The sequence below is a fragment of the Echinops telfairi genome, unplaced genomic scaffold (assembly GCF_000313985.2).
Source record: "Echinops telfairi isolate 266 unplaced genomic scaffold, ASM31398v2 ScPeMD7_443;HRSCAF=831, whole genome shotgun sequence".
In the NCBI taxonomy this organism is placed as follows: Eukaryota; Metazoa; Chordata; class Mammalia; order Afrosoricida; family Tenrecidae; genus Echinops; species Echinops telfairi.
In genome coordinates this window covers 28,563,911-28,574,576 of record NW_022104341.1, presented here as the reverse complement: position 1 = coordinate 28,574,576, position 10,666 = coordinate 28,563,911, and the positions used below count along the sequence as shown (strand labels likewise).

The 10,666-nt window shown below is 42.4% G+C and overlaps 1 pseudogene; it reads left to right on the top strand.

Annotated features, from left to right (window-relative positions):
- Positions 1 to 5,169: 5,169 nt before the first annotated feature.
- Positions 5,170 to 7,246, top strand: LOC101659583 (annotated as a pseudogene).
- The last annotated feature ends 3,420 nt before the right edge of the window (positions 7,247 to 10,666 follow it).

Below are 10,666 nucleotides of genomic sequence, written 5' to 3'. Positions count from 1 at the left end.
AAGGGAGACAGAACCGGTGGCTTGCCCTGAGTCCTATCCAACTGGCGAAGTCCGGTGACTCACCCTAGACTGGACCTTGAAGCTAGATGGGGTCGATCCATGTCACGATCAAGAACTACAAATCAGACACTGGGCCGAACGCTTCTTTGCCCACGGTACTTCTACCTCCGAGAAATGAAAAAATAGAGGGAAAACATGAAGACCCTCAACAAGCAGAGGTGAGGGTGTGAGGCCATTGGAACCCTCATCGGCTGCTGGTGAGACTGTGGGATGACGCAGCTGCTGTGGAAATGCTCTTGGCGGTCGCCCCCAAATTAAGAGAATTGCCATATGATGTAGCAACTACACTGCTGCCCCAAAGAAGTGAAAACAGGGATCGCACAGATGCCTGCAACATTATTCACGACAGACAAAAGGTGTAAACAACACACACACGTGCCTGTCAGCAGATGAAGAAACAAACAAAATGTGCTGTATATATACAATGGAACATGAGTCATCTGTGAAGAGAAATGAACCTAGTATTGTATGCAAATAACATGCCCCTTCTACATTCGTTTGCCACAAATTGACATAAGTAATTGTGGGTTTTCTCTGTTTTACTGTGTAATTGTTGTCAGGGTTTTTTTTCCCCCTGTTTTGTTGAATGTTTTTCTATGTATGAAATCCAGGCTAGGCAAATCTATAGAGCTGGCTGGCGATAGGCTGAATGGTTCCTGGAGAGTCTGGCGAGGAAGGTTGGGGGAATGGAGCGCTAATAGCGTGGAGCACAAGAAGAAAGACAGTGTCCTGAAATTGATTGTGCTGATGATTGTGCAGCTCTTCTTAAGATGATTGGACTATTGAATTGTATGATTTGTGAATGGTATGCCAACCAAACTGGCATAGTAAAGCTTGCAAAAACATGTCATGAGAGGAGGACGCAGTTGGCGAACGAGCAGAGAACACAGCACTGCTACAGCCTTGAAAACAGCATGCCAAGTGAGATAAATCAGATGCAAAAGGACAAATATTACCTGATCTCGCTTATAGGAGATCTCTGAAAGAGACAACTGCCTCGAAGTGAAGGCTTCCCGGCAATTGTCAGGAGAAAAGGGTGTGGGAGAGTTTCTGCTTCGGGGATACAATATTTGTGTTTGGGGAGACAACGAACTTGGAAATGGTAGTGTGGATTGAACATCATAATGAATGTAATTAATGTCACTGAATGTTAAATGGTTCGATGGCAGATATCGTATATCATCCATATGCGTGTGTGTGTGTGTGTGTGTGTGTGTATATATATATATATACACACACACACACATAGGTGTATATATATATATATATATATATATATATCCACAATATTTTTTTAATGAAAACCCCACTTCTCCTTTCACAGCATATTACTAGAGTAGGCCAGACAGTGGTGTGCAGACAGTCTTCAGCCATAAAGGCGTCAGCAGGCCTCTAAGTACCAACAGCAATTTTATCCCGATGAAAAACATTAGCTTACATAATAAAGTTGGGGCAGAATTGTTCAGCATGGTGTGGGTAGAAATGTTTTGCTGACTGCTGTTGAAATGGGTAACAGACTTTGCATATTATATCACCATTTTGGGTTGTATTTCACATGCAGTGTTTTCCTGCTCTTGACTTTGAGGTGTGAGGGGGAGGCTCTAATCATATGGCCTTGTGCAGATGCTCCATTTGCATTTCTATTAATCCAGGCCCTCCTGGAGATGCTCGAGCAGAGACACAGCAGGCTTTGTGTTTGAACTTGTGAGAACCCATACCACCGCTTAATAACTTAATACATATGTATAACCTCCCTCAGACAGCCCACTAGGAGGCAGAAGCAGGAGGAGGTGCTACCAGCTTGCAAACTGCAGGGCTCTATGGAAATGTGTTCTGACAGGAAGGAGCACCTTGCTCAGCAGAGTCTCTGCGCCTTCATCCCACCCAGCCAACCAAACCTGCCTGACTGGGGCAGTGCCTGCTCCGTTCAACTTAGCAACAAAACACTAGCTCTCAATCAGTGGTCAGAAGCACTGGCGTGAGGCTAACTGGCCCCTCGCAATATTTAACTTGGCAATATGACACAAACTATCCCTCTGCTCCCAGCATGAATCAGGAACTTTTAAGTAGGAAATACAGGGAAATAAAATGCTATGGTGTTGGAAGCTTGGGCTGTAGCAGGTGTTTCTTTGAAGGCCAGCCCCACTTCTTACTTGGCAGATGCCTGAACTCTTCTGAACCTTGGTTTTCTCCTCTTTTACCTACCTTGCAGGGTTTCGTTGACAATTAAAATAAACAATGCACTTGGAGCACCTGGATATTTAATAAAGTATAGCTATTATTATCATCACATCATTTTCTTGCTGTTTCATCGTGTCCTGGTAGGGCCAGTTAATTGCATCTTGGGTTGGTTTGCAGGGTCCAATAGGAAGAGGGTGAGAGAGGGCAGGGTAGGTGGTTTTGTGGGAGCTCTTTTGTCCTATCACAGTGACACATGCACCAAACCAATTCTGAAAAAAATTCCCTCTAAAAAATTTGGGGGGGGCCTGGGCGGGGGGTATAGTAATACAGTCACTTTTCAAAAGCTTTAGGGTTTCTTTGTCCTGTGCATTTTCTGTATGGGAAAGTGTATGAAATTGGCAAGCGAATGAAAACCACTCAGAATTCTTAGACTCCTCCGAAGAAAGCCCCGCAGAGCAGCCTCTGTGGCAATCCTCGTTTCTGCTAAATATCACAAGAACGACTTTCAACTGATGAGATTACATCGCATGCTACAGAGAAATCTCACCACCTGTTAAGAGTCCCCTCAGATTATATGAATAAGAAATGCTTCTGTCTTTCTGCTTGTCCCTAAAATAACCCAGAGGTGTATCGATCTCAGAGGACAGAATTGCAGAATCTTGTCCTCATCATTTTGGGGGTTTTAGGGTATAGTATTTTTGTCATTTTTTAAGATCTGCGAGATCATGTGTGCTTATTTGATAAATAGCCTATGACAAAGGGATGAATAAAGAGGAGAGGGTGATATGCCAACAATGAAAATTATCATGTACATAGGTTCTTTCATTCCCTGTCTGAAATATGGTAGAGAAATGCAAATCTTAATAATAATTCAAAATATATATCTTATAGCCTCGTTAATATTAGGAGGGTTGGATGAGTAGAGCCAGCAGAAAATATAACCGGAACATTTTTAATCTACATACAAAAATTCATTGCATTCTCCTTGTGATTCTGCACAAGAACTCCTAATCTTTGATTTTCAATGACTCTGAAAAGATCTATTGCTAAAAGTTAACTCCTAAGAGTCAATCCAAAATACAATGAAAATAGCTGAAGCCTAGTAGTTACGTCAGGGAACTCCATAATCAACTTGGTCAGATGATCAGGGGTGGCAACCAAGAGCTAGGCCATCACTGCTCCGGTACTCTCCCATCATCATTACCAGAATGCAACTTTGCGAGGCCTCAGACACTCTAGCCCCACTTGCTCTGCTTCTTCCACATCCCTTGCCTAACCAGATGGTGGATTTGGGCCCAACTCCTCCTCTTGTCTTATGCCAGCTGCAGCTGTATTGGGGGCAACTCTATATTTTGGTAGCTTATCCTTTAGGCATCTGAAAAAATGTTGGCCATCCAATAAAGTGGCTAATGATCTTATTTCTTCCACCAAACACAATCATAAAGAAATAAGAGAAGTTGATACTAAAGAACACTCCTATATTTAGGTCTGGTTTTATCCAACATTCTGAGATCTGGTGGTCCCCTTTGGATTCGTTTTATCCTGAGTTCCTGGAAGTGAGCACCTTTGTAGTGATAACAAAACAGAAGGCCTTTCGGCAATATGTCTAGATTCTATCAGTCTCCAGAAGCATTTTTTTTTTACCCTACTCTCTTGAGTATCACTGTTTTTGCCCAAAAAAAGCTTGCCTTATAGGTTAGTGACTATCCCTGCAGATATTTTTTCCTAGATTAAGCTCCAAAATACTAAGATAGCACTTGGCTTCAAAAACTGCAACTAAACCAGGCATAGAGTGGATTGACTGTGAATGAGGACCCTGGAGTCCGACTACTTGGATTCAACTCCCAACTGTATCATTCACTAGCTGTTTGCTGTTGCACAATTCACTTGCTGTCTTTAAAACTCAGTTTCTTTCTCCAATGACAATGAAAATAGTAGCTAACTCTCAGAGTTGATGTATGCATGAAGTGAGCCAGTACATGACAAACTCTTGTAATAGTTCCTAGCACATACCAAGTAACCAATTAATATTTTCTGTTCTAATCATTAAAGAGCCCTGGTGGCACAAAGGTTCCAAAAAGTGGGCAGGTCAACCCTCCCGTGGCTCTGCAGGAGGAAAGACCGGGTAATCTGCTCTCGCAAAGATTATAGTTTAAGTAATTCATGAGGCAGCTTTATTTTGTTAAGTAGGGTTGCTGTGAATTGGCATCAACTTAATAGCACACGACAACATCATTATCACTATTATTATTACTTTATATAAATACAAGAGGGCTTCAAAAATTTATGGAAAAGTTAAGATTAAGAGATAATAGAATTTTACCACAGATTTTTTGAATCCCCTTCATATATGATTTCTTCCTTATTCTTCATATTTTACAGGTATTTTCTTATCATTCTTTGGTATATCACCTACATTTACTTTCTTGGTTTTTTTTTAAAACCAATGATTGTGTATTACAATCATTTATTAATGTTGTGTTAATTCAACATAAAGCCATATATCAAATCTTTGCATTTCTTTTATTTTATGCTAATCCAGCAGGAGGGGGGAGGCATTTTACTGAGCCTTGAGCCTTGAGCCCTTTACTGTCACAACTACACATAGAATTACTGTTGATCCTTCTTCCCTACCAGCAAAGATGAGTTCTAGCCACTTATTTTTAAAATTAATATATTGAGTAAACTCTGTTAATAGAGCTCTGTGCATTAAAATACCAGTTAACTAGAATCTATTTTTAATGCTCTCTTGAGTAGCGAGCAAGGAGTTAAGTGTATCTGAATCCAATGGAAGAAAACAGAAAAGACCTAACTAGCAACAAGAGTAAACTAGCCAGCTTACTGGCTAACAAGTAAAGCAGTGTGGGAATACCAGAGGCTAAAATCAAAGCAGAATTATGATACATAACAGAGATTGAACAAAGCAGAATGGCGCTGGAGTTCAAAGTGAATGGTCCTCTGACAATATCAGTTGGATGGCATTTTAATGTTGACTGTTTCGCCTTTCCTGCCAGCCATACTTTATAAAGCATCAGCTATTTCTTGGTCACTTGACCAAATGTCAGGCATCAAGGATTTGTTGGAAAGGGAAGAAGAAAACAAGAAGGAAGGATGGAAAGGAAGTGGGGTGCGGGGGTGCAGGACTGATGGACAAAGGGAGGAAGGAGTGTTTCTTCACATAGACTGAATGCAAATAAAAGTACAATTTTCACATAATATTCTGTATTCTCTATTATAACTCACTTTGATAATGATAGCACCAGATATTCAGGAGTTGAAGATTAAAGTAAAAAATCATGTGAACATTAAAATGTCTTCATATTATATCTATGAGGGCAAAAAGTGATCTAAAATGTTTCAGTCCCAGAAGTTGAGAGTTTCCAACTGAACTAAGTAATGCAAATGTATCCTTAGCAGACTAGAAATAGAGAAAAAGGCTCCGTCTCACTACCACCGACTAGGCTAATATTGAGAATGATGCTGAGATTAACTCAAGTTGAACATTGTTTTACAAAGGGGCTTCAAAAAGTTCATGGGAAAATGGAATGAAAAGATCATTGAACTTTTCCATCGATTTTTGAGGCCCCCTTGTATGTCTGCCCTGAATAATATTGGTGGAACACGGTCTGTGTTTTCCCTATCCTGAGCTATAAGCAGACCATTCTCTGAGAAGTCTAGCTTAAAATTCGAGTGAAAGATTCTAGCCTCTCCACTTCACGGGGGTCGCAGCCCCCAGCCTACTCAAGATAACGGTGGCCTCCGAGGTGGTGGTCCTTGGTCCAAAGCTCGACGAGGGGAAATCAAAAGAAGTCTATGAGCTGGTCCATCACCAGGGAAAGTGCTCCTGCAATCCAAGGACCAGATTCCAGCAGGGAATGCAGCTAGAAAGAACCACCTGGAGGGCAAAGCTGCGATTTCCAATAAAATCACCAGTTGTATTTTTCAGTTGTTACAGGATGCAGGTATCAAAACTGCTTTCACCAAGACATGGGGGGAAACGGCTTTCATTGCCCCCCAGTGTGAAATGATTCCCATTGAGTGGGTATGTAGAAGAATAGCAACTGGTTCTTTTCTCAAAAGAAACCCTGGCGTCAAGGAAGGGTATAAGTTTTACCCACCCAAAGTGGAGATGTTTTTCAAGGATGATGCCAATAATGACCCACAGTGGTCTGAGGAGCAGCTAATTGCTGCCAAATTTTGCTTTGCTGGACTTGAGATAGGTCAAACTGAAGTGGATAGCATGAGTCATGCCACCCAGGCCATTTGTGAAATCCTGGAAAAGTCTTGGTTGCCCCAGGCCTGTACACTGGTTGGCATGATGATTGAATTTGGTGTTGATGTCGCCACCCAAGAAGTGATTCTTGCTGCTGTTATTGATAACGATTCCCGGAGACTCTGGCCATCTGGAGATCGAAGCCAACAGAAGGACAAACAGTCCTCTCGCGACCTCAGAGAAGTAACTCCTGCAGGGCTGAAGATAGTCAAGAAAAATTTTGAGTGGGCTTCAGAAAGAGTAGCGCTGCTTCTGAAATCGCAGTCAGTGCAGGGTTGTAGTATTGATGGGCTCAACCTCTGATCTCCGTCACTGCGAGAAAATCAAGGAGGCTTGTGGAAATGTTGGCATCCCATGTGCCCAGAAGGGCCCCGGTGAAACTCTGAGGATTAAAGCTGAGTATAAAGAGGATGGCATTCCTACTGTCCTTGTGGCAGTAGCGGGCAGGAGCGATGGTGTGGGACCAGTGCTGTCTGGGACACTGAATATCCAGTGATCAGCTGTCCTCCCCTCCCACCAGACTGGGGGGCTCGGGAGGTGTGCTCTTCTCTTCGGCTACCCAGTGGTCTCGGCTGTTCGATTATACTTTCTCCAGAAGCATCAGCTCAGTTTGCTGCTCAGATCTTTGGCTTGAACAATCATTTGGTATGGGCCAAACTGCGAGGAAGCATCTTAAATACATGGATTTCCCTGAACCAGGCTGACAAGAAAATCAGAGAATGTAGTTTATGAGAACACCGTAGTGTTTATTATGAGAAAACTACCAGTTCCTAATTTAGCTCCAGGAAAAAATCATGTCAGATGGAAAAACTCTAAGTTAGAGAAAAATGAAATGTGTTGAATAAATGGTTCTCCAGGAAAAAGAAATTCAATTGAAAAACATCAAGGTTTTTCTACGCAGTTTACAGATAATGTTAAACAAATAGTTAATACCCACCACAGGCCTAAGGACTTAAAAAATCTTCAATAAAAAAATATGTTCCAGAGAGCTTTTGCTTCACATAAGACTAAAACCACAGTTCCACTGTGCACTTTTTCATGATTCATAATTCAATAGCTCTTTCTCTTGATTTCACTAAATTCTAAACACAGCTCAGCCCCCGGTGGGCAACGAACAAGATGCTGGTGAACATAACCAGGTAACCGCAAGCTCCCCAACGGACAGTTCCCTGACACCATCAACAACCACAAAGTAGCAGTTGCTGTAGTCTCCCCTTCCTGACAATAGATCTAAGGGGGGTTGGAATATGGGGATATACTACCTTAGCTAATGAAAGGGCTGGAAATTTAAATGCGGGGATCCCCAATCAGCCTTGCTTGCTGCTGGGCATCTAATTCCACATCTCAGAGATAAATCATCATCCCATTTAGATTAGGGCCCCTTAGCTTTTTGACCTTCTGTGCTTGCTCAAGTGTCTTTTTCGTTTGGTTTCTCCTTAATTAGGAGACGAAGTCTTGTTGTATTTTAAGAATGTCACTGTTTAAAACAATGTGAGTTTTCTATAACACATTTGCCTTGAAGCGTCTGCAGGAACTCATCTTTATAAATCAAAACAAATATGAATTTTAAACCAACCACCTATTAGGCTCGATAGCCAAGATTATCTTTTGCTTGACCCTGTTGGCTAACAAAATCCAAATTCCTTTGTTGAAGATTGGTCCTTACAGTATATGATTTTCATAAATCTCTTTATTTCTGGGTAGTTCAAAAGGAGCAGAAGCAAAATTTTCAGGAAAACACCAAATTAGCAATTAAAGCTTCTAATAGAAGACCTAAACTGTAATGCTCCAGTCCAACAGATTAAATATTAAGCCTCTGGAACAATTTATTCAATTCCGCAGAAGGGGAAGGGCAGCAGAGGGAGAGTGCTAACTTCCCCACTCGTTGCAGAGTTTAGGGTTGCTGACAGTTTGCTTCTTTACTCTCAATCCTGTTACAAATAATGCAAACCTGTTTTTATTCATTTACATTAAGTTCATTTAACACTGATGAAACAGACCAGAAATGTATAATGAGGAACATTTAACAAGCTCCCGCATTAGGGCTAATCATGCTCTGTTTACGGGAGCTTATTTCATTCTTGGGAAATATTCTTGTAGAAAGCTCCATCCTTATTTAACAAGTAAAAAGGGGAGAGTCACCAGCTACTGATAACAAAGAAATGAACAAGCTTAATAATCTCCAATTTGGTTTTCCACTCCACTTAATGATGGAGGCAATGTGAGCTCTGTGGCCAGATACATGAGGAAGCATCCACAAGTACTGAAAATTTAATTAAAAGTCAGAAAGCCATTGCAATGAAGACTCACCAGAAAGCCATTTATTTTTAAAATCTAATATATTCTTCATGACTAAAGGCTAAAGCACATGCTGACTTACACATTTAGCTGTAACTGATTTAAGCTACTTGATGATTTCTTTTTCTTTCTTTCTTGCCCCCCCCACCCCCTGCCGCCCCTCCCCTTACTCACAGGGTGGTGCTCAATTTGCAATGGAGTAAATTGGCAGAATTTAATTTGGTGGATTTTTTTTTAACTCGGTAAAAAGAATCCTCATTAAAGCCATAAGATCAGCTGTATACTTTTTTTCATCATTAACTAGCCTAACTGCAGGTAAAAGAGATACAATTATGGATTTATATAAATCCTATTGTCAATTTACAGCGGAAAGACTGGTGAGTTACCTCATTTTAAATAGGTTATTTTCTCCCCTTAACCTTTCTTTGTTTTAATGAGAATTCAGTTTGTCACTGTCTGAGAAGTCTGCTAGTAGGAAAGTTTCTCAGAAATTACAGAGGGAAAAAGTCGGGATGGAAGAAGACCCTTGGGTAAATTTCGGATTTTGCTGCAATAGTCAACATTTGGAATGCATTTCCGGAGCTGGATGCATCTTGTCCATCGGGTGCCGTGCTGGAGTACAGCAAGCCCTGCCACGGCAGCGCTGCAAGGGGGGCTTGAGAAGAAAAGAGAGTAGAAAGACCTTTCCTTAGAGGTCACAGTGGGCATGGGATAAAACTGTACACTGAATAAAGTTGCACCTCCCAGATAACCTTAACATGAATGTATGTTCGAATATTTTACCATCCCTGTTCTGTTCGCTTGTTTTAAAAGGTTTCGCGCGTAGTTGGAAGACCAGTGCAGAATACACTCTTCTCCACCCTCAACTGAAAACTGCAGAAACACTTGTCCGCTGCCTCAAAAGATGCGACTGCCCCTACAAAATAGCGATGAAACCATGAAACAGCTCAACTCGTGGAGGGATCTGGAAGATCTGATGCTGAGTGAAGTTAGTCACGCACAGCAGGACAAATACTGCCTGAGTCCAGTACGGTGGGGACAAGCAGCAGAATGGGCCCACCTGAAGCTTGCAGGCCATCCAGCCTTTTGGCGGGAGATCAGGCAGGTAAAGAGCCAGCCCAGCACCATCTGGGCCAGGTAAGTGTAGTGTAGGTCACTTGGCCGGAGGGCACTTCGTGTCAGCTGGAATCAAGTGGTTAGGGGAGGGGTGGTCACTGTTGTCGGCTGAGAGGCTGCCTTGTTGATCCAGCGTGAGGTCCCGCGAGAGGGAAGCAACCAGACAGAGAAATGACACTTACCGATGGGAGGGACAGCCCAGGAGAAGGGAGAGGGAATGGTCAAGTTTGGGCGAACATAGGTGCATGTCTGTTGGGGGGGTGGGGAGGGCAGACCTCCAGGTGGGAGGAGGAGAGACTGGGGATGCTTTGGGGAACATTAGGTGGGAAGGGTCTTTAGTGGCATGTGGTGGGTGGACAGAATTGACCTGGGGCATCTGGCGGTATCCCGGGAACCCAGGCCGGGTACTGTAGAGTATTGGGACACTGAATCCTGGATCTTCGGGGTCCACATCATGCTCCAGATTCTGCATTGGTGAGACCCCATATGGGAACTCCACTCTGTACCCCAGACTCACTTGTAACCTGAGGATTTAAACACATGGTATCTGAGGAAGCAGAAGACAGCTGTACCAAGAGTGGTGTACTGTTGACGGGGGGCGGGGGCAAACAAAATCTTGCTACATCAACACCCTATAGGCTGTATTAAGCCACATATTATTCTGGAAATCCTGTGACGGCCATTCTGTTATATTCTGCTTATGCTTGTTTATATTAGGGTGTATCTCAGAGGTGCATC